This window comes from Peromyscus californicus, unplaced genomic scaffold (genome assembly GCF_007827085.1).
Source record: "Peromyscus californicus insignis strain IS unplaced genomic scaffold, ASM782708v3 Scaffold_4__1_contigs__length_199733344, whole genome shotgun sequence".
Classification (NCBI taxonomy): Eukaryota; Metazoa; Chordata; class Mammalia; order Rodentia; family Cricetidae; genus Peromyscus; species Peromyscus californicus.
In genome coordinates, this window is record NW_026294562.1 from 178598149 (window position 1) to 178623106 (window position 24958).

General features: G+C 43.7%; 1 pseudogene; it reads right to left on the bottom strand.

The window, feature by feature from the left end:
• Positions 1-12368: 12368 nt before the first annotated feature.
• Positions 12369-18279, bottom strand: LOC128124131 (uncharacterized protein C2orf78 homolog; annotated as a pseudogene).
• Between the last annotated feature and the right edge of the window lie 6679 nt (positions 18280-24958).

Here is a 24958-nt window from a genome sequence, read left to right on the forward strand (position 1 = left end):
CCTGCCTCCAGCTCCTTCAGAGAAGCCAGTGCCTTTCTGCTCCACCCTAGGCAGGGGAGTGACCCTGAGGACCAGGCCTGGGGCATCTGCCACCTCCAGTCTCCTGTCTGCCTGAGCCCTAGGGTCCTTCTGGTCCCCCTGATGTTTGTACACCCTTTCTACCCTCTGCCTCTGCACTTTCTGCTCAGCTCTGCTGTCCCTCCACTATGTCCTCTCTCCCACCCAGTGGGTCTGGCCCCTCCCCACTAGGAATCTTGTGAGCCCCTGCTGTGTATGAGGTCCCAGACTCTGGGCTCCTTTCCCTCCTGCACCCCCACCCATTGTCATCTCTTATTCATATCCCCCCTTTCTGCCCTCCTGGGAGAAGAATGAACATACTTTGACCCCTATTGTATACCAGGCCCTTCACTCACCCTCTCTTATCTCTTTACACCCTCCCCTTCCCCCTCCTGCTTTTCTGCCTGGAGAATATGGGTATTTATTGGGCACCAGCAGTATGCTAAGCTTTTTATAAACACTTCCTTCCCTTTCCCTTCCTCCCTTCTGTCCTTTGCTTCCTGCTGGCTCCCCCCACACACCCCAGGAAAACGAAGGGGCAACTAATTGAGCACTGACTCTGTACCAAGAAATCCACACGTATGCCTCTCTTGGCTCTCTGTCTCCTCTTCTGCAGGGGAAGCTACAACTATTCCAGAAAGAGGGATGGGGTGCCCTTTGGGAATACAGCTAGGGTAAGAATGGACCAGCACTCATCTCCAGGAACAAATGTGGAAACTAAGGCTGATGGGAAGAGGGTGCACCCCCTACAGCTGGCCTGGGTCCCCTACGCCCCTCTTTCTTCCTCCCAATGTGATTCCCACTCTGTGTCTCACACTCCCTGTCACATGCCATCTTTCTCTGACCTCTTCCCATCTCTGCCCACATGATATGGCTCCACAAACCTCCTCACATACAATGCAGTACCTGATGCTTGGGCACTCCCATTATCACCCAACTCAGGTGCTGCAGCCTCCTCCCAGGCCAGCCATCCGTTTCCTTTTACTCCTCTTCCTCCATTTCTTTGTCCTCTCCCTTCCCCTTCCCCTTCCCCTCCTCCTCCTCCTCCTCTTCCTCCTCCAACTTCTTCCTCTTTCTCTTCTCCAGCTTTCTCTTCTCTCTCTCCATTTCCTTCTCCCCCTGTACCTCCATCTCCTTTCCTTCCTCCTTCTCTTCCTCCTCCATCTCCTCTGTTGCCTTTTCTCCTCCTATTTCCTCCTCCTCCCCTAATTCTCTTCCTCCTGCCACCTTGTCCTCTTCTGCTCCTTTTCCTCCTCCATCTTCTCTTCCTGCATCTCCTCGATCTCTTCCTTGTCTCCCTCCATCTCTTCTCTCCCCTTCTTTTTCTCATTCCCTCCCTCCATTTTCTCATGTCCCTTCCTTCCTTCTTCTTCCTCATGCTTCTCCTACTCCATCTCCTTCTACTCCCTTTTCCTCCTCTTCCTCTTTTTTTTTTTTTTTTTTAATTTTTTTTTTAAATTTATTTTAATTTATTTTGCAATACAATTCAGTTCTACATATCGGTCACGGATTCCCTTGTTCTCCCCCCTCCCGTCCCCCTCACCTTCCCCCCAACGCCCCCCCCCATTCCCATCTCCTCCAGGGCAAAGCCTTCCCCACAGACTGAGGTCAACCTGGTAGACTCAGTCCAGGTAGGTCCAGTCCCCTCCTCCCAGGCCAAGCCAAACAATCCTGCATAGGCCCCAGGTTTCAAACAGCCAACTCATGCAATGAGCACAAGATCTGGTCCCACTGCCTGGATGCCTCCCAAACAGATCAAGCCAATCAACTGTCTCACCCATTCGGAGGGCCTGATCCAGTGTGGACCCCTCAGCCATTGGTTCATAGTTCATGTGTTTCCATTCATTTGGCTATTTGTCCCTGTGCTTTATCCAACCTTGGTCTCAACAATTCTCACTCATATAAACCCTCCTCATTCTCGTTGATTGGACTCCCAGAGATCCACCCAGGGCCTAGTCATGGATCTCTGCATCCAGATCCCTCAGTAGTTGGATGAGGTTTCTAGCACAACAATTAGGGTGTTTGGCCATCCCATCACCAGAGTAGGTCAGTTCGGGCTGTCTCTCGACCATTGCCGGCAGTCTGTTGTGTGGGTATCTTTGTGGATTTCTGTGGGCCTCTCTAGCACTTTGCTTCTTCCTGTTCTCATGTGGTCTTCATTTACCATGGTCTCCTATTCCTTGCCTCCAGTACCTTCTCCTTCATCTACTTTTCCTCCTATTCCTCTTCCTTCTCCATCTCTTTCTCTTCCATCTTCTGATGTTCCTCATCCCTCTTTCTCGCCTTCCATCTCCTTCTCCTCCTCCATGACCTCCTTCTCTTCCCTTTCCTCCTCCTCTTTCTCAGCGTCATCCTGGTACTTCTCCATCTCCTTCACCTCCTCCTTTTATACCTCTTCTTTCTCTGCCTCTTCCTCTTCTATCTTCTCCCCCTCTTCCTCCTTCCCTTTATCTCCTCCATCATCTTCCCTGATTTCTTCTCCATTTCCTTCTACTTCTATTCATCCTAATCTTCCATATCCTCTTCTTCCATCTCCTCCACTATCTCTTCCTCCTTCTCAATCTCCTCCTCTTCCTAGTCTTCCTCCTGTGTCTCTTTTGATCCTCTTCTTCTCCTCCATCTCCTGCTTCTTCTTCATCTCCTCCCAGTCTTTATCCCCTTCCTCCTCCATCTCTTCTCTTTCTGCTCCTTTACTTTCCCCCTCTCCTCTTTGTACAGCTACTCCTCATTTTCTTCTTTCTCCTACATAGTTTCTTATCCATCTCATCCTTCTCCTTCATCTCTTCATCTTCATCAGCTCCCCTTCTCCTCATCCTCCATCTCCCCCTCCAGTTACATGTCTTGATCCTCTGATTCCCAGTTTCCCACCCCTTAGTCTTCCATAGTCTCCCCTTCCTCCATCATTTCTTCCCCCTCCATCTCCTCCCTCTCTTCCTTCTCCTCTTTTTCCAACACCTCCTCATCATCTCATATACATCCTCTTCCTTTCTTCCTCCTCCTTCTCCACCTCATCTTCTACATCTATTTCCCCTCTTCCCTCTACTTGTCCTTCATCTCCTTATTCTCCTCCATTTTCTTCTCTTCCTCCATCTCCATATCCTCTTCCTATTTCTCTACTTCCTCTTCTTCCTCTGTTTTCTTCCTTCTCCTTTCCTCCTCCATATTCCTTTCTTCCTTCTCTGCTTCTAATCCCCTTCATCATCTCTTCTTCTTTACCCTCTGTTATTTCCTTCTAATCCTTTCTTTCTCTTCTTCCCTCCTCTCCTCTCCTCTTATTCTTCTTCCATCTTCTATCTTCCTCTATTTCCTTCTCTGCCTCCTCCTCCATAGCCTTCTCTTCCATCCCTTCCCTTTCTTCCATATCCTGTGTTGTCTCCTTTACTTTTCTGTCATTTCCTCCTTCTACCTCCTCTTTCTTTTCCTCCTAATTCTTTACCTCCTTCTCTCCTTTCCCTGACTCTCTTCCCTTTTACCTCTTCCTCTTCCTCCACATTCTTTCTTTCACCTTCCCCTTCTGTGGGAGCCCATAATTGACTTAGTTTTTTAGGTTAAATCTGAGGTCTATTCTGAGTCAATAGAGTTCAAGCTTGTTTGCTCCAAGGCTGTGAGAAAGTTCTGATTAGCCCACAGAGTCTCCTTAAAGTGCTGTGAAAAAGTTCTGATTAGCCCACAGAGTCTCCTTAAAGGGCTATTAGAAAGTTCTAATTAGCCCATAAGAGAAAACATACTATCTAGCTAGACACAAACTACTGATGCCTTCCAAAGATACATTAAGATAAAAAAGAAAACTGCCTGTTCCTTAATACAAGACAAGATAGATAATGGTTAAATGCCTATACTATACATTGTTCTACATCTGTCCTTCAATACTATATATAAACTAACTATAAAATAAACTCGGGGCTGTTTGGCAGTACTTTCCGACATTAACTGACAGACCTCTCAACTCTTTTCTGTCTTCTTCATTGTCTCTTCAATCCACATGCCTCTACCCAGCTACCCAGCTTACTGTCGACAGGCCTGACACCCTTCTCTTCCATATTTTTCTTCTCCTCCTCATCTTCCTTCCCCTTCTCATGTTCTCTTTTCCTTTCCTCCATTTCCTAATCATTTGTTCTTCTCTTCCTTCCCCTTCCTTTTCTTCCATCACTTCCTCCTCCTCTTCTTTCTCCCGTCTCCCTTTCTCCTTTCTCCCATCTCCTCCTCTTCCTCTTCCCCTTCTCCCCTTGTTCCATCTCCTCCTGTTCCATCTCCTCCTGTTCTTCCTTTTCCTATTCTTCCTCTCCTCCTCCTCTTCCTTTTCTCCTGCTCCATCTCATTCTCCTTCTCCTTCTCTTTTCCTATATCCTCCAGCTCCTATTCTATCTCCTGTACCTTCCTCATTCTTCTCCATCTCATCCTTTCCCCCCTACTTACCAATTTCTTTCTTCATCTTTTTGTCCTCCTCCTCTTTGTCCATTTCCCTTTTTACTTCCCCCTTCTCCATCTTTTATCTTTCCAATTTTCACTACCTTTATCTACTCCTCTCCCCTTTATCTTCCTCTTCTATCTCCTCCATCTTTTCTTCCTCCCATATTTCACTACCTTTATCTACTCCTCTTCCTCTTTATCTTCTTCTGTCTCTTCCTCCATTTCTCTTCTACCACCATATTCCTCCTTCCTTTCCTCTTTTTGTCTTCCTCCATTTCTTCTATCTCCTTCTCTACCTTTCTTCTCTTCCCCCTTTCTTCTTTCTCTATCTTCCCCTCATCATTGTCCTATCTCTTCACCTCTCTTCCCATTTTATCTCCTCTTCTTCATCCATCTTTCACATTTATCTCTTGCTCTTCCTTCTCCTATATCTCTTCTTCCTGTCTACCTCTTCCTTATCAATCTCCTACTTACATTCCATCTCCTCCGTTTTCTTTATCTCCTATTTTTACATTCCTTATTTCTCCATCTACTCCTCTACTTTCTTCTCCACCTCTTCTTCCTTCTGACTGTTCCTTTTCCTCCATCTCTTCCTCTTCATCTTCCTTCTCCTCCATTTCTTTCCTCGTCTTTTTCAATTTCCTCCTCCTGCATCTCCTCCTATCTCTTCCTCCTCTTCCATTGCCTCCTCCTCTCAATTCTGTTGCTTCCTGCTCCATCTCATCTTTCTCCAGCTCCTCCTCCATCTTCTCTCCCATTTCCTTCTCCTCCTCCATTTCCACTTCCTCCATTCCCTTATCATCCTTGTTTTTTCCCGTCTCCATCTCCTCCTTCTTTGCCACCTCTTCCTTTTCATCTCCTTCCTACTCTATCTTCTATCTTTCCTCTATTTCTTCCTCTTCTGTATCCTCTTTTAATTTCATCTCTCACCTGTTCCTTCATCTCTGTCTTCTATGTCTGCATCCCTCACCCCTTCCATCTCCTTTCTCTCATTTACCTTTCTCCTCTATCTCCTTTTCTTCATCCATCTCCTTCTCCTCCACCCCTTCCCTCTTCTCTAACTCCATGATCTCCTCACTTCTGTCCTCCTCCATCGCCCTTTCCATTTTCATCTCCATCTTTTTCAACATCCTCCTTCATGCCTTCCTTTCCCTGCCCCTCCTCATCATTCTACTTTTCAATATCCTGTCTTTTCCTCTTTCATCTCCTTCTTACCCTCCTCTCTTGCACCTACTCCTCCATCACATCTCCTTTTCCTCCATCTCCTTCTTCATCTCCCCCACAATCTCCCATCTGCATCTCTTCATTATATATTCCTCTGCTCCATCTTATTCCCCACTTCTTCATCTTGCCTTTCTACTCTTCCTCCTTCATATCTTCCTTACCTTGCTTCTTCCATCTCCTCCTCCATTTCCTTCCTCTCCTCTGACTTCCTTTTCTGCTTCCTCTCTTCCATATCCCACTCCTCCACCTCATCCTTTGTCTTTTCCTTCTTCTTCACCTCACTCATTTCTTCTATCTTTCCTTTGCCTCATCTTCTCCTCCTCCATCTTCTCTTCTTCCTTCATCTATCTTTTTCCTACTCCTTCTGTCTTCTCCTGCTGTTCCACCTTCTCCTTCTCCATCTTGTCTTTCTCCTCATCCTCAACTGTCTCTTATTATTCTATCCATCTCCACTTCTTTCTGTGATCCCTTCATCTCTTCCTCTTCCATCTCTTCCTCCTCCATTTCCTCTCCTTCATATCCTAACTCCCCATATCTTCCTCTTGTATCTCTTCTTTGCTCATCTCCTCCATATCCTCCCCCTGTTCTCTATTCCCTCCTCCATCTTCTTCCTTTCTCCTACCTTCTCCCACTTCCTCTGTTCCGTTCCTCTCATTTTCTCTCCAATCTCACCTATTTTTTACTCTTTTTCCTCCTCATCTGTCTACATCCCCCTACTCTCCCTTCTCCAACTCCTCCTTCTTCGTCCATCTTTCATCTCCTTCACATCTGCCTCCACCTCCATCTTTCCCTCCTTCATTTTCTCCCTGCTTTTCCATTTCACTTTCTCTCTTGCTCCTGCACTTCCTCCCCCTCTTCTTCATCTTGTCTTCTCTCCTTCTCTTCTTTGCTTCCTCTTTCCCCTTCTCTCCTTCTATCCTCTTTTCATTTACCGTCCACCCTCCTCCCCTCCCTCTCCTTCAACTTCCTCTTTCTCCTTTTATGACTTCTCCTCCACTTCCTCATTGCTCATCCTCATTTCTTCTTCCTCCGTCGTCTCCCCATTTCCACCTTTTCCACTTTCTGTCCCACCACTTCCTCCTCCTCTTACTGCTCCCTTTCTTTTTTCCTCTTGCATCCTTTCTCTTCCTTCTCTTCATCCTCTTGTCTTCCCTTCACTTTCTCCTTTTCCTGCATTTTCCTTATCCTAGTCCGATGGCTCCTTCTCTTCTTTGCCTTCTGTCTTTCTCCTTTGTCTTCCTCCTCCCCATCCTCTTTCCTTTCCTCACTCCTCTTCCTTCCTTTCCTCTACCTCTTCACTTCCCTTTTTCTTCCTCACCATCTTCCTGACATTTCTTAAAATAAACCTCTTCCTCCCTCCTCAGCTAACTTCTTGTCCTCTTCCTCCTTCCTCAGCTCTCTTCCTGTCCTCTTCCTCCTTCCTCATCTTTCTTCTTGTCCTCTTCCTCCTTCCTCAGCTCTCTTCCTGTCCTCTTCCTCCTTCTTCAGGTCTCTTCTTGTTATCTTCCTCCCTCCTCAGCTCTCTTCCTCCTTCTTCAGCCCTCATCTTGTCTTCTTCTTCCTTCCTCAGCTCTCTTCTTGTCCTCTTCCTCCTGTGATCTATTTTACCTTCCCTCTCTTACTTGTTTTGTTTCTCCTCCCCTTCCACTTTCTCATCTCCCTATATCATTTTATATCTCACTATACCTCCTTTCTCTCCTGCTCTTCTTTTGTCTTCTTTTAATCTTCCTCTCATTCCCTATTCTACTACTCTTTCTCATCCTAGTCACTCTCCTCCACTTCCAGATATTTCCTCTCCCCCTTTCCTCTAGTTTCCATCTCCTTTCTAGCTCATTCCCCTATTCCTAATCTTTCCTTCTGTACAACCCCTTCCGCATCCTCTCTACTTCTAGTTCTCTCTTCCTCCTTGCCGTCATCTGTAAGCTCCACTTCTTCCTTCCTATCCTATGTCTCTTGTTCTTCCTTCTACATTCATTACTTTCTCATCCTTCTACTAGTACTAGTCTCTACTTTTCTTCCTCCTCTTCCTTATTCCTTTCCTTCCACTCCCTCTTCCTCCATGTCCTCCTCTCCTTTTTATTTCTCTTGTGCTCTGGCCTCACTTCATCTCCCACTCCTTGACTTCTCTTTAACATTCTCCCTTCTATCTTCTTCTCTACTCCTGCACAACCTCATCCCTTAATATTTTCACTTCCTGCCTGCTGGCCTGCAATTGGTGGGGGTTTGGGCGCATGAGTTTTGCCCCTAGGCCTAAATCCTAGAGGCTGAGGTGATCGACTAGGAGAACAGACTCACCTCTTGGTCTGATCAGAGCTGGTAGAGTTTGTGTCTCATGGAGCAGCTGTGGTCTCAGAGGATGGGTGTGTTTGGGGGATGGAGTGGGGCTTGTAGGTTACAGGTTCTGGTGGGGTGGTGGTGGTAGTCAGACTTCCCTGTAGAAGTCCTGCCTGCTGGCCTGCAGTTGATGCTGCAATGGGTGGGAGTATGGGAGCATGGATTGTGCCCCTGGGCCTAAAGCCTAGAGGCTAGGGTGATTGACTAGGAGAATAAAGAATTACTTCTTGGTCCAAATGGAGCTGGCAGAGTCTGTGTTTCAGGGAGCCACTGTGGTCTCAGAGGATGGGTGAGTTTGGAGGGTGGAGTGGGGCTTGTAGGTTACAGGGTCTGGTAGGGGATGGTGGTAGTCAAGTCTGCCTGTAGGAGTCCTGCTTGCTGGCCTGCAACTGGGGCTGCAATGGGTAGGGGTTGAAAGATTACAATTTTATGTTTATTTTTATAACTTGCTTCTTTGCTGAAAATGCTTATTTGTTTCAAGAGATTCCTAGTATAGTTTATGAAACCTCTTTAGTGAGGCATGAAATGTTTTTGCAAATTTCCACAGGTAATTCTGAGTTCATGTTTCTGTTTGTAAAAACCAAGCTTTTGAGGTAAAATCTATCTCAATCATTCCGTGTCTTTGCTGATAGAGTACTTCTGCATGATTGTGTTTTTTTTTTACTAGTTGTCACATTAACTTTACACAAGATAGAGTCTTCTGATAGGAGGCAACCTTAATTGAGAAAATGCCTCCATAAAGTTGAGCTATAGGCAGGCAAATGAACAGGGCAAATTTGTAATTTTTTATTTATGGGAGAGGGCCAAACCCACTGCAGATGCAGGCATGCCTGGGCTGGTGGCTCTGGGTTTTATAAGAAAGCCTACTGAGCAAGCCAGTAAGCAATTCTCTTCCATGGTCTCTGCATCAGCTTCTGCTTCCAGGTTCCTGCCTTGAGTTCCTGCCTCAATTTCCTTCAATGATGGAACATGATATGGAATTGTAAGTGTAACATTCCTCCTAAATTGTTTTTGGTCCTAGTGTCTCATCCCAGCAATGGAAACCCTAAGTAAGACACGGATGTTCCACATTTCACCATAAAACACACACACACACACACACACACACACACACACACACACACACACACACACACACCAAAAACCAAATGGCTAGGTGCGTGAAACCATGATAATCAGGGAGTATTTATCTGACTCTGAAATGATTGAGTTAGGATAGATTTTTGTTTTTGCTTTTTGTTGCTTCCCTCCAAATTCCCCCCTTTTTTTGTGGAAATTGATGAGGCTAGCACATCCCAAGTTCAATGGATATGCTTTGCCATGGGAAGAACACCTTCATCATGGTATCTCTCCTGCCAGCTAAGTATGAAGGGAAAAGGACTTAAAGCAGGAAATGAAATGCTCTCTTACATCCTGGCTGGTGAGGCTGTGAAACACAGGGACTAGAAGGAATCAATTTGCATGTGATGACAACATGACATCTCCAAAATTACTATTTCCACAATAATGCCCTCTACTGATAATAAAATAGATGAAATCTCAGACAAAGAATTCAAAAGAATGCTTATAAATATGTCTAAAGAACTCAAAGGACACAAATAACTTCTGAGTGGATTCCAAGGTACACAAAAGGAAGCTAATAGAGGATATGAAAATGTAATTCAATAAAGAGAAATACTGAATAATAACCAAACCAACCACAAAGCTCCTTGGAAAGCTTCAGCTGAAGAATGAGTCAGGGAGATCACTGTATCAGGGCCTGAGGACAGGGGAGGAAGTGAGACTTGCAGACCATGATGACAATAAATAGGTAGGATGATAAACAGAACACTTGGGTTCCATGGGATGGGAAAGCAGAAAGTTTGAGGTCTATAAGTTGGTACAAACAGGACATTTGAGGTCTGTGTGATGATATGACACCCATTGTCTTGGTTAGGCTTTTGTTAGCTCTGCACAAGTGAGAGTTATTGAGGAAGAGAAACCTCAATTGAGATTTGCTTAGGCAAGTCTGTGGGGATATTTTCTTGATTAATGATTGATGTGGAAGGGACCAGCTCACTATGGGCATTGCCACCCCTTGGCTGGTAGTCCTGGATGCTGTAATAATGCTCATTGGGTAAGCTAGTAAGCAGCATTCCTCCATGGTCTCTGCTTCAGTTCCTGCCTCCAGGTTCCTTTTTGAGTTCCTTTGCCCCGGCTTCTTTCAATGATGGACTGTGAGCTGTAAGATGAAATAAATCCTTTTCTCCCCAAGTTGCTGTGATCATTGTCTTAGTTAGGGTAACTCTAGCTATGATGAAACATTGTGCCCAAAAGCAGGTTGTGGAGGGAAGGGTTTATTTGGCTTACACTTCCATATCATAGTCCATCATTAAAGGAAGTCAGGCCAGGAACATGGAAGATCCTCCTCTCAGATGACTTTAGCTTGAGTCAGGTTGAGATGAAATTAATTGACTCAATTGACCCCTTGTCTTGACACACAAACACATCAGGTACAGGGGTTGTAACAGGCCCCCAGACCTCAGCACAATGGACACTATGTTGGAGGCATCATTCTGACCTCAGAACCCAGCATGTAGGCCCCAACACCTGCAGAAATGGGAACAAAGACCTAATACATAAAAGACAAAGTCAATAGCTCCAGGATCCAGGAAAGCCCATAAATGTACTAGCCTTGCCTTTTTTTGGCTTCTATAGTTCTGCTTCTTGCTAACTGTTCTTGCTCACTAAAGCATGTCAACACAGGATATAGTTTTTGTGCTTGAAAGACCAGAGGCAGTGAGGCTCAGGGCTGCATGATTTGTGTAGGTTTCCCATGCAGCTGCTGGACAGAAATACAGACTTTCTATTCAGACATAAGAGTGTCCATGTGTGCTCTTTTCTAGAATCACCACACAACAGAATCACAATGGAGGTTCTTAAAAAAAACGAATCTTCCACATGACCCAGTTATACTATTTCTGGGTATTTACAAGAAGGATTCCAACTCATTATATTCGGGACATATCTGCACATTAATATTGATTACAGCAGAATTATACTAGTCAGGGTTCTGTAGAGGAACAGAACTGACAGACTCATTCAATCTATCCATCTCTCTATATATAGAAAGGGGATTTATTAGAGTGGCTTACAGGCTATGGTCTACTTAATCCAACAATGAATATCTACCAACTGAAAGTCCAAGAGTGGAGTAGTGGTTCAGTCTATGAAGCTGGATATCTCAGCTGGTCTTCAGCATACTCTGGAATCCCAAAGAAGAAGTAAGATCTAATGCCAGTGAAGGAAGGACATGCTAGCAAGAGCAAGGGCAAGCAAGCAAAGAGCAAAGAGCTTCCTTCTTCCATGTCCTTCATATAGGCTGCCACCAGAAGGTGTGGCCCAAACTAAAGGCAGATCTTCCCATCTCAAAAGATCTGGATTAAAGTTGAATATTTCTACGTCAAATGATTTAATATTTTTTAATGAAAAAATAATCCCTCACATTGTACCCAGTTAACTAATTCCACATGTATTCAGGTTGACACCAAAAATAGCCTTTGCAACAGTCCACAGCAGCAACATTAGGGAAATAGCCTGAGTGTCAACAACAGAGAAAAGTATAAAGAAAATGTGATGTATTAACTCGTTGGGAAATTATTAATTCATAAAAAGAATGAAATTATGCTTTGTGAAGGAAACAAATCTGTGGAGATTATCATATAAATTAACCAGGCTCAGTAAACTGTCCATGTTTTCTTTCATATGTGGTTCCTAGATTATATTTACATAAATGAAATCCTATGTATGTGTTTCATGAAATTAGAGGCATAGCTCTGTAGCAGAAAAATGATGTCTAAGTGCTGTGGGGAGAGGTGAGAAATGGTCAGACTGTGGTCAAAGAGGAAGTGTGCTCAATACTCAGTATGTGCTTTAAGGCATACCATGTCCTGTGAATGAAAAACTCCAGGATAATAATTTTAATACAACTAGAGCATTTAATTGATTTAATACTTAAAAGGTATTTTGTGAGTTTTATTTCATATAGAATATGATATTGTACTTGGAAAATGTAAAAATTAAATTATCAAAGTTAAGATAAATATTGAAAGACAACTTACTCACAGATGAAATAACAGACTTAAGACTTTTTAGGGAGTTTTACTAAGTACTCATATATATGTGAATATAGACATTTTGTATATCCATCTATATCTACATAGTTATCCGTATTACTACATTTGGACCTATGTATCTATACATTTCATTTAAGTTGTTAAACTCCTTGTATACATGTGTATTGGTATTTATATCTCTTCTTATCCACATTGAAAAGCACTTTGCTCTAAAAACCTGGCCTGCTCTTACATGACATAGCCATAATATCGAGAAATTTCCATATCCTTCTCCCTCTGGAGGAAAAGCTGCAGTTTTCCCAGAGAGGTGTACTTGGCAGCATTCTCTCTCTCCCATTGAGCCTGCCTCTTCATGGCCTCCCGCTCTGGTCTCTGCTCTTCTGTGATGGGCTGTGAGTTGACTGGCCCTGGAATGTGGACTTTCCTCCATGGAATTGGTTGGTGGCTGAAGTCTTGCAGTAGATATTGGATTTGAGGTTTGGGGGTTGATGGGGCCTTGTTCTTCACAGCAGCGGCAAGCTCCCTCTGGAGTGAAGTGTGAGATGATGCCCTGTACGATACTGGCCTGCAGACAGCTGGCTGAGACCCAGGGCAAGACTGGATGGGGTTGGTTATGTTAGGTCGTGTGGCACTGGTAGCAATAGGCAGAACTGGCTTGTCAGAGGCCATCAAAGAAGTGCTGGCAGGAGCTGGTTTAGATGGCTTGAGTGTGGTAGGCTGAGCCGAGTGGGAATGAGGCCCCACAGGGTATAATGCAGGGGGCCTCCGTGAAGCCAGGGAGAGAGGCTTTCTAGAAACCAGTCTGGCTTGTGGCTTGTCCACGGCTGGGAAAGGCAGAGGTACTAACTTGACCATCCCAGGTGGGGGCAGCTCATACTTCGATGGAGATGGACACTCCCTGTAAGCATTGCTTTCTGGTCTCTGAGCATTGCTTGGGGTTTTACCAGGGCCTCGGTCATCACTTGGCACATCCAGAAGGGATGTGGTGGCTGGGCCTGTCCTGGGATCTTTGTTACTATTGAGGTTTAGCCGAGCCTGGGAGGAGGAGATGCCAGTTTTCTTCTCACTCTTCTTCCCCAGTGGGTGAAAGATTTGCATGGATTCTAGCATGTGCATGCCGAGGTGAGTTCCAGGCTTTTTAAAGCTGTCATGGCTGAGCTCGGGTGGATTCCTCTTCCTCTGGTTCTTTGGCTTGGTGGTGTTTTCTTCCTCCTTGACTCTGTACCTTGACTGCTTCAGCTCCTCTGTTTTCTTGGAGTTGTTTTCTCTGGTTCTCTTGGTCTTGTCTTTCCCCTGAGCCCTACCTCTGCTGGACATGTTAGGTGTGGCTTTCTGGGCCTTGCCCTCCAAGTGCTTAGGCATGTTGTCAAGAGCCCCTTCACTGAACCCATCACTGCCCACAGCCTCTTCTTCCTCCACCAGGTCCTGGAGCTGGATTCTGGCCTGAGGAGACCCATCAAGCATCTCAGAGGCTTTCTGGCCTTTCACTTGGTCCACAGGTACACTGATAATGCTAGAGCTTTCCTGGGCCTGATCCCTCCTGATGTCTTTGGATTGGGTTGTTGTGGGATCTTGGAATTGGTACATTTCAGTGATTGAGTTGAAGAGTTGGGGAAGGTGACTATCTGCCACCAGTGTAGTCAAGTCTGCAAAGTCCATGCTGGAGCCCATTGCACCTTGCAACATCCCAGGCTCTTCCTGATCAAGGCTGCTGCTTCCCAAAGTGGCATTATCAGGAGAAAGCATCTGTTTTAGCTTCCCTGAATCAGTGTAGTTCAGGGCCTGCTGCATGTTGGCATGTGCTAAAGGGAGAAGTGATGGGTCTTGGTTTTCTTTTATGCCCTCATAGGCATCCAGAGGAGTTGATAGATCGGCTGTCATCAAATCCAAGTCATTATTCTCTGTTTGTTCCAAGCTTGGAGCAGGAAGCAAGCACAGGAATTCTGAAGGACTATCAAAGGGGGCAATTAATGACCAATCCCCATTGACAGGTGGTGTCTTCATCTGGACATCCTGGGTGCAGGCCTTGCAGAGGTCTGGACTTTGCAGCAGACAGAGTGTCTGGCCTGAAGCTGTCAATCCCAGGGATGTCTCCATTTTCACCACTGAAAAAGAGTCAAGGAAGAAGTCAGTGCCTGGTAAGTGAGGTGCTCCCCACTTTTCAGTGCACCTCAGTACTCAGACCCCTACAGCAGTGGGGAAGGCATTCCTATGAGCTCTGTTTGAGTAGCACAGGCGGCACGGCACCTCTGTTGGGAGACTTGTGACCACTGTCTTATTTTTGGTAACCATGTGATATCATGTTTTCTCAGATGTTTGTGTTTTCCTTGGTGTTTGTGTGTTGTGTGCATGCATAGTGATCATGGGGAGGTGACAGAATTCCCTTGGGGTGTGGTCCTCCCTTACTTTTCCCATGTCTCTGTAAGAGTGACCCTCATTTTCATGGAAGTTTGCTATCAGGCAGCTTGTCTGGTCCATAATTTTCAAGAACTTACCTGTGTCTGCCAACTTCTTGCCATTACTCAAATGCCCCCAGTAGCCTGGCTTTTTAAGTGGGTTCAGGTATCCAAACCCAGTTCCTCACTCCTGCAAGGCAATCCTTTCAACAAACCTGGATTTCCTCCAGCTCCACATTTCACAGCCTTGTTATTAATGACGTGAAAATTGGTTTAAGAAGGTGAAATCTTTAGTCTTGGGTGTGACTTGTAGTAGAGAACATATCCTAGTGATCATGCATAACCTTGGCTCACCTCTGAATAACCATAGCAAAGAAAAGGGGGGAGAGAGACAGAGACAGAGAGACAGAGAGACAGAGACAGTGAGAGACAGAGAGAGACAGAGAGAGAGAGACAGAGAGAGAGACAGCGAGAGAGAGAGAGAGAAGCTTTGCCCAACTTAGCAGTTGTACACTGGTACACTGGGTATTCTGGACTCTCAATGCACTTATGCTTGTAAGAGAATGGCAGGGCCAGCACTTGTAATCTGTGAGTTATACTTCCTCTGGGACAGGTTTGGATTTGCACTGCACTAGAGTCAGAATTTAACCCAGAGAAAATAAAGTGTTCCCAAACAGAAAGGCCTTGGTGTCCTCTACAGTCTTGAGCAATTCATTACGAAGGAAGTGATTGCAGTGCATGGACTGATTTGCTACATCAGTGACATGTGTGTTTATGATGTGCTCCATGGACATGTCTTAATGGAGGATGGATGCCACTCTGCCCTGCATTGTCAGTCATTATAGAGACTGAAGATGGGGATGGTGAGCCACACCCAAGGCTGAGCACTCAGGACTCCCATCTTTTCTCCCTGAAGACATCCACTGCTGAAAGTTGAAACTGTGTCTGCTTTGAGTGCTGATCTCACTCCTCCCCTCCTGGCTTTACTCACCTTGAAGACTGGTGTCTGGCATGTCTTGAGCAGGTGTGGGATAGTAGATGGCAGAGGTTGAGAAAGGTGTTTGGACATTTTTTGGCTAAATCTCCTTTATCATCATCACTATCTCTGGTTGCAGGGCAGAGCCCTGACCCCCAGAGTAAGATACAGAGCCACAGGCCTGCAGGCACTGCCCAAGTTCTCCAGCCATCAGAGAGCCCAGGATATTGAGTTCATAGTTGTAGACCTGGCTGCCTTCCTGGTAGGAAGGTGCCAGGCTGTATCCTTGATTTGGCAACTGTGGTGGTGTGGCCTGAACAAGGCTGGCAGACAGTGTTGGATAGGAAAGGACTAAGGCATTGGTATCTAAAATATTATCACTCTGGGCTGTCATACACAAGGAGGAGAATGTGGTATTCTGGTAAATGACAGGTACAGTGAAGTCCCGGAATGCAGATCCCCTCCTGTCAGTGCTTCCCGTGGGATCCCACTGGAGAACACCTGGATAGGAGAGTGCTGAGGCAGAGCTCTGGCCCTGGTCAGTCAGCGCAGTCACCAGGGTTGTGCCAGCTGGTAAGTAGGGGTAGGTATATCCATGAGCTGCTGGCAACAAGTGCTGGAGTCTGATGGCAGGAGCCATGCTGAACTCACAGCTGGGGTGGAGACCATGGAGAAGTTGCACACACTTTCTGCTAAGGGCGTGGCATTCCTCAGCACAGGTGCAGAAGGCTGCAGAGCACATTCTGTCCCAAAGAAAGGTGCACTTTGGAAATTTTCTGTAGGAAGGAAGAGGAAAGTGGGAAGAACAGTGAGATGGAATCTGTGTGGCTTCCTGTGAGGAGCTTTATTATCTGCAGTTTGTCCTGTCTGGGAAAGTCTGAGACCTATTTCCCCTCACATATCCCAAACAAGTGGTTCAGAATGATTGTTGATAATGGATAGGATGACACTCATTTGATGAGCTGCCTGTTCTTCCTGTGTGGGCATGCACTTCCTATTTGATCCACATTGACCCTTTCTCTGACTGGACAACACCCTTCTTTGCCCTGCTTTGTCTTGTTCTGATACTTGCTGTGGTACTGCCTCACACCTGTGTCTGAGAAGTGTTTAAAGGAGAACCTCATGCCTGTGCCTTTGTCCTGTTCTGTGCAGGTATTTCTCTATGTAGAGAGAAAAGGTCTCTCTACCTAGATCAGTCTGGCCTTGGCAATCACACAGACTTGCCTGCCTCTGCCTCCAGAGTGCAGTACTTACTTGCCATGTCTACCAGATTTGTCTCTACTCTGAGCTTTCTTACAATCATGATGTATCGGGAATTTCATAGATAAGCACTGCATTTAAGCTAAGAATCCCTTTCTCCTCTTAACTCCTACTGTTTCCGTCCCATGCCTTCTATAATTAATGTCCTCTTGCTATTTATATAACCCTTAAACACATATGGGTACATGAGTTCATGAATACAACCAACTGATAACATTTTTGTCCTGTATGCACCTGTGTAGTGTGTCCTCTTGATATTTCTAATGAATATTGCATCTGAATTAGATTGTTTCTCAATATAACTCTGGGACAAATTTTTTTTGCCAGTTGCTCAGTAACTGTTAATTGCTTATAACTCTTCTAGTGAGAAACCCTTGTGAAAATTGCTCCCACACAATGGCATGCCAGTTGTCATAGTGCAGTGTACAACTGTCTGTCAGAGTGTCCAGCCCCAGTTGTCAATATCCAACACCACCAGTGCCCATATGACAATAGGAACAGTGCAGAGTTTAACTGGATGGCTGGAAACAGAGCAGGATACTGTTTTGTGTATGTGACATGGAACCTTTTTTCAGACTGATCTTAACAGTGTGGTTGGTTGTCTGTACATGGCTTGGGAATTATAAAATGTATATATGTACAATGTATGCAATGCCTTTGTTATTTTGATTTAATATCTGTGGTTGTCTGCAACATTCTGTTCCAAACTACCTTAGTTTGCCTTCAGGAACACTCTGCAGTGTGCCTTCTTGTATGTCTATATTTTCTCACTCCTCGTACTTTATTTTCTTCTTCCCCAATTTCCTGTGTGTCTGTCTTACATGTAACTCCCTCAACATATCTTCCACTACATTACCTGCCTTCTCAGAATCCATGCCCTCTAAGTCAGTTTCCTTTTTTAATCTAGGGAAGTCCAAGTAACTCCAAAATTGGCAGCCATTCTCTTTGTCTATTTTTAATATTTATTTTAGTGAATGTGGAGACAGGCCAGTGTAGACCAAGTTACACTTGAACTGAACTTCATCCCTTCAATCTCTACATGCTGTGATTACAAGTGTATGTCACCATTCCTGGTGTGAACATTACTTTTAGAGCAGCCCTGAACTTGAAACAATAAATGGGAAATAGTATGCGAGGGAGTCTGTCCCATTCTTGTTAAGGAATGCTAGATTTCTGCATATCTTGTTCATGTTCCTGAGTCTCTTGAATTTAGCATCGTCAAGAAGGGCCTGATTATATTCACTGTTCACTTGCCTTTTGAGACTTGACAGTACAGAGCCCAGAATTAGTGACACTCTCATCCCCTGAGGTTGATGGAAAACACTTGAGATTAAATTGTCTGTCCAAGCTCATATACCTAGTCAGAACCAAACCTAAATGTGACATTCAATTCAAGATATCACTATCAGCATAAATGGTATCCCCCAAAAAAGATTTAAAAGAATAGTAAAAATAAGGGGAGATGTGATCAAAAGAAATGTTTAAAGTTTCTTTCCTTACCTGCCATGGTCGGAGGGAGAGTATCAGCAATCCAACCTACAATGTAGGAAGAAATTTGGTTGTCCTTGTCTGATCAGCTGACCTAAATAGCAATTGTGTCTGGTATCAGACAGCACTTACTGGTCTCTGGTCACAGGTGACCTGTGATGGTCCAAATATGTTTACAGGCATCTCCATGGAAACCCCAAGAACCTACCAGGTGGTGGTAAGGTTGGAGGGACAATGATGTCATAAACCGGGCAGCAGCCAATGGGAAGGTTGGATTCTGTGCTAAAAGATGGAATTTGTTGGATAGGATACCAGGAGACAAATAGCCATGGAGGCTGAAGTGTGGGCTAGTGAAAGAGACAATCCTGGCATGGAAGTCCCCCTTCCCATGAGGTTTACTCCAGAGTACTGGCAGAGCTTCTTATAAGGTTCCATGTTGAAGCTGTGTCTACTGTTTCTTTGAGGTATCAACTTCTAGCAGACAGTGTCCCATCAGCAAGCACTGTACATACAGTCAGTAGTCTTGGGCAGGAAGGAGGTGAACACCTAGGTGGAGGGAACTCAGGTGAGAAACCGTTACAGTTGATCTGATTTATGGGCTGTCAGCATCTGTCCATGAGCCAAGGAAGAGATCAAAGGGCTCCTTTGTGACTGTGTTGAAGGACAGGACTGAGTGCATTGAATGCACCTTGAATGATGAACTCCAAGACTTTTCTCTTTGAGTGTCTTTTCCTAGAGGCCTTCCTTAGTCTGTGTTGCCCCAGGCAGGACTCACATCTCTCTTCTCTGCTTTTCACCCCTTTTTGGTAGGGTTTGATTCTTGGACCATCGTGAACCTGTATCCTTACAGTGGTGGGCAGAATCATGGTGAACTTCCAGAAGCAGTGGTCTTCTGTTTACCGTGAAGATGCTTGTAATTGGATGCTGTTCGTAGAAGCAAATGCTTGAGGGCCTGATGGTGAACCTTGCTGCACATGTTACCTTTTTCGAACTTGTTGCTCTTTTGCTGCCCAGACTCGTATACCTCTGGATGTTTTCTCTCCTTCTTGACTTTTATTTTCCTGAGATAGGCAAGTCTCTGTAGCCCCTGTTATTCTGAAACTCACTGTGTGTCTCACCCTGGATTCAGACATGTGGGCATTCGTTTTATCTTGCCTCCCTTCTTACTGTATTGAGGTTGTTTGCCATTGAGTCTGGCCGTTTTCTCTCTTCATCCACAAGTGTAATGAGTGTGACAGTTACTGAAACTTCTTCCTCCTGGCAACAGTCTCTGCAGAATCCTGGGCTTCTAGCATTCTCTGCCAAGTGTGAGTCTGAGATCAGGATAAAGAGAGTAGAACACCTGGAGAAAGAAGACATGTTTTGGTACTGGGTGCTAGGTGATATGAAAAAACATAGTATTTATTTTTCTTCTGTATGTATGGAAAAGAACAACCAGTTTCCCATCTCAGTGTATCTTCTCAGACAGGAATGTGATCTTTTGTTGAAATATGGGGAAATCTTGTGTTTCCTCATTTTGGTTTAGATTGTTTTCGTTCTTTTCCGTCATTGACTGGTGGGTTTTTAGCCAGTATTATGGCATGTTTATAGTACATGTTTATATACATTTCTTATTTTAACTGCCTGAAAAAGTACTAATATGACAATGTCTGTCAGTCCTTACTGAAATTGACCCTGCAACCTGTTTAGCTCTCCTCCTGCATTCACATGAGTTGTCAGAACTTTCACTCAGGACCTCCTTTACACTGAGCTATTACTGTAGCATATAGCTACATGTCCAGCTCAGTAGAAGTGTTCCTCTATACATATTGTTTCATGTTTTGAAGTTCTTGGCAAAACTCTGCAATAAGACTGTCCTTTTTCATAGGCCAGCAGGCTGCCTCTGTCTTTCACACTTGCAATTTCCTTCATGACTGACCACTTGTCAGATAATGTGACACATTCCAAGTGTCAATGACTAAAAGTCAGAAGGTTCATCCAGGTTCCAGGTTGTAGACCTTTCTGGAAAAAACTGTCCTCTTGTAGCAGCGTAGACCCTAATGAGTAGAACATCACTGGGACTGTGTTATTGAGAAGTCTGAAAGTGGAGAGAAAACGAGAGATAAATAGGTAGATAGAGATAGATAGACAGATAGATGGATAGATAGATAGAACTATGTTCTGTTTATACTTCCCATCATTTCTGTTTTTTTTTATTTTTAAATATTTGCATATTATTTTTCCTTCAGTGTAACAATGAACTTATTTCATCTAACAACCTATAGTGATTTTAGTTTCCCCACCCTCCACTCCTTCTAATTTTCCAAGTCCCCACTTCTCAGTACCTACTCCCTTTCTGTCCCTCTTTAGAAAAGGTTTTCAAGAGATAACAACCAAATATGTTGAAATAAAGTAAAATAAGATGAATGTACACTTATTTTTACCAAATTGAACATGGCTACCCAGTGGGAGGAAAGGGTTGTGAGTGCTGGCACATGAATCAGAGAACCATTTGTTCTCTGAGTTCAGAGTACCATGATATTCTAAGCTAATAGCTATAATACATACACTGATTGGTAATTTTTTGACTTTATATTTAGATGAGTAGTGTCTGCCCTTAGCCTAAGACTCTGGGCTGTCTCGTTTCTGGTTCTTTGTTAGACAAGTGGTGTTGGGTATGGTTTCCCTCTTGTGGGGTGTGCCTTAAATTAAATCAGAAATTGGTTGGTTCCTCCAATATGTTCTGTGTCACCATTGCCCCACTGTAATTTTCAGGCAAGACAGATTAGGTCAAAGGATTTGTGGCTCTGTTGGTTTTCCAATTTCTCGTTCATCAACCTGCAGAATACCTTCTCACACCAACAACCCTTGATTGTAGGAGTTAAGGCTCCATGTAGGCACCAGGTTAAAATGTTCATGCTCAGTTTGTGTGTTGGTTGTTATCCTAGGCAATGGAGCAGGGATGAGACTGGAAGGATTGAATGTCTGAGTGTTGTTGTTCTCCCTTCTTCCTAATTGTTGCCCAAGGGATATATCTGTGAGATCCACCTTATAGAGTAGCATGTGTCAGAAGGCCAGGTTTGTACGTGTGTTCTGTTACAGAACTCAGGATGAGTTTGTGGGATTGGATCTGGGCATTAGAGAGAGAAGAGAAGGTTTGCAGGCAGCCTACATGGGTTTCCATTAGGCATGGCCTTGAGACTTTCATAGATAGTTAACCCCATTTCATTCAGAGTTCAGAATAATGGGTGACTGTTGCTTCCCATGATGTTGCAGTTTGTCAATGCCCAAACATTCATTTGCTTCTTTACTCTTGTAGTGCAGTTTATTACGTCCCCTGACTTCATAGGGGTGTTGTTCTCTCTCCTCAGTGCATAGGTCATCTTCAGGTCTGTGGGGCATTTACCCACCAACCCCACACCTCCCCAGAGTTTTCTTGAGTGTGAGCAGTAGGAAATATTAAATAGAAGGATTCAGATTGCAGAGATAAACAGATAGAAAATAAAGGATAGCCTCGAGAGGACCTGGAACCTTTTCCAATGGGCCCTGACTGTCTCTGCCCCAGGGTATTTATAGAGAGGCCAAGGGGGTGGAGCAAAAGACCTCCCCCCAGCACAGCCAATTGCAGACCATCTCAGACACCTGCACTCAGGCCCCTGGTCCTAATCATCCTCTCTATGAGGACCTGCTGGGTAAAGCCATGAGGAACCTGACAATGGGCTCCTACAGGTCCCCCTTTCTTAATATATAAAAATAACTTGTTATTAATGGTTACAGCAATCTCCATAGCTGTTACACCTCCCAGTATGGGAATAGAGGAAGATAAAGATGGCATTTCTCTTTTGGATTTGGTCCAAGGTGACTACAGCTCTCTTTAGTTGCATCAAGCCCTTTCTAAACCTAAAGCTCTTAATATGCAATTGCAAACTTAAAGAATCCCTTATTTCATCATTACCAGTAATAGGTTAACATAAATATTGCTATACATAGTCACAATTCTCCCAATCTTACAACTCAAAGCAAACTCTTCTTAACAGAACCATTTGAATTAACATAAATGGTGCTATATATAGTTAACAATTTTCTCAGGCTTACAACTTTAAGTCTTAATAGAATCATTTGAATTTTCTTGCTAACAGAACATAGGAAAAACTTCTGATGTATTCACATCAAACTTAAATATTTCCTTAACTTCACAAAACCAGGGTGTATTACTATCAATAGGTTAACATAATTTCTGCAAACATACATTCAACCTTAATTCACTCCTAACTCCTCGTTTTCTTTATAATTTTTAAAACAAAATCTCAAACCTAATTAGAAAAATCCAAACTTACACAATTCCTACAAACCCATATTGAAAAGCAATATTCTCAATCTAACCATTAACACTTTGAAAACTTTTAGCAAAACATCCAAAAGCAGTTTCATAATAAAACTCTTTACACTTTAATCTTAGTATACCCCCCTGCATTTCTTACTAACAAACCATTAATCCACTCAAATAAGAAAATATTTTTTAAATTAAGTAGACTAAGGAATATTATTTCTTCCTTTCTTTATAAATTTTTTTTGAATAAAATCTCAAGCCTAGTTAGAAAACCCAAACTTCTCTGTTTAAACAGTTCCATTTATAACACAAAACCAGTTCCATAAGTAATTCCATTTTTACATAAACAGTTCCATAAAACGGTTCATGAATTATCAGTTAATAAAGCATATATGCATGCACAAAACTGCATATTGACTCTAGGTAGAAACAATAAATTTCTTCATTTAAACAGTTCCATTTTTAACCCAATTCCAGCAAACTGTTCCTAGGTCATTACTATAAGTAAACTCAAAATTGTCCCATCAAAATGAAATCTCTACTGTTCATTTCATTTATTAAGTCCCAAAATTCAAATAATAAATTCTGGTATGAGTCTTCCAAATATGAAGAAATATATAACAAAAGTCTTTTTGTACTTTTATCTCATTTTTTTTAAGTTCAAAAAGTTCAAAAAAAGCAAATTCTGGTATCAGGCTTTCACTTCCAAATATGAAGAGACGTTTTACAAGCAAAACTTTTTGCAGTTAACAATTTTAGTTCAAACAAGTGTCTCTGCAACTTTTATTCTCAAGCCAGAGACCTTTTTAGGTACAGTAATATTTTAAACTGCACCATTTTTTATGTTAGCTCAGGTTTTTCTATGTTGCGTTGATTTTCCACAGATCTCAGCTGCAGATGCCTTGTTGTGGCTCTGGTGTCTGCCATTCTTCACTTCTTAGCAGCTTCTGGAGTTTTTGAGACCATTCAGACTGCCTACTTTGCCTGTGTCTCAGGTTCTTTCTCCATATACATTAAGCATAGATTCACACTTAACATTTACATTTTTACAAACTCACGTATAATGTATTCACATCTACTTACTTATACTCCTTAAGGAAACTATGGAACTACTTCAGCAAATGTATTTCTTATTTACTTCTTATTTTCATCTTTTTTACAACTAGAACCTTTATTTATTTACTTATATTTTTATTTAAACTTACATTTACAACTAACATCTTTACTTCTTACAAGCTTATTACTACATGTCTTAAGACTACCTTAGATACTTCTTGCAAGCTTATATTCTTTTTTATTTATTTTTTTTATTTTTATTTTGCAATACAATTCAGTTCTACATATCAGTCACAGATTCTCTTGTTCTCCCCCTCCCGCCCCCCTCACCTTCCCCCCAGCCCACCTCCCATTCACACCTCCTCCAGGGCAAAGCCTCCCCTGTGGACTGAGATCAACCTGGTAGACTCAGTCCAGGTAGGTCCAGTCCCCTCCTCCCAGTCAGAGGCAAGCAATTCTGCATAGACCCCAGGTTTCAAACAGTCAACTCATGCAATGAGCACAGGACCCGGTCCCACTGCCTGGATGCCTCCCAAACAGATCAAGCCAATCAACTGTCTCACCCATTCAGAGGGCTTGATCCAGGTGGTGACCCCTCAGCCATTGGTTCATAGTTCATGTGTTTGAATTCGTTTGGCTATTTGTCCTTGTGCTTTATCCAACCTTGATCTCAACAATTCTCGCTCATATAAACCCTCCTCATTCTCGCTAATTGGACTCCCAGAGATCCACCCGGGGCCTAGCCATAGATCTCTGCATCCAGATCCCTCAGTAGTTGGATGAGGTTTCTAGCATGACAATTAGGGTGTTTGGTCATCCCATCACTAGAGTAGGTCAGTTCGGGCTGTATCTCGACCATTGCCAGCAGTCTGTTGTGGGGGTATCTTTGTGGATTTCTGTGGACCTCTCTAGCACTTTGCTTCTTCCTATTCTCATGTGGTCTTCATTTACCATGGTCTCCTATTCCTTGTTCTCCCTCTCTGTTGTTGATCCAGCTGGGATCTCCCGCTCCCCCAAGCTCTCTTTCCCTCGACCCTCGCCCTTCACTATCCCCACTCATGTCCAGGCTATTCATGTAGATCTCATTCAATTTTTCTGTCATTGGGCAATCCCCGTGTCTTTCTTGGGGTCCTGTTTTCCAGGTAGCCTCCCTGGTGGTGTGAGTAGCAGTCCAGTCATCCTTGTTCCACATCTAGTATCCTCCTATGAGTGAGTACATACCATGTTTGTCTTTCTGAATCTGGGTTACCTCACTCAGCATGATTTTTTCTAGATCCATCCATTTGTCTGTAAACCTCATGATGTCATTGTTTTTCTCTGCTGAGTAGTATTC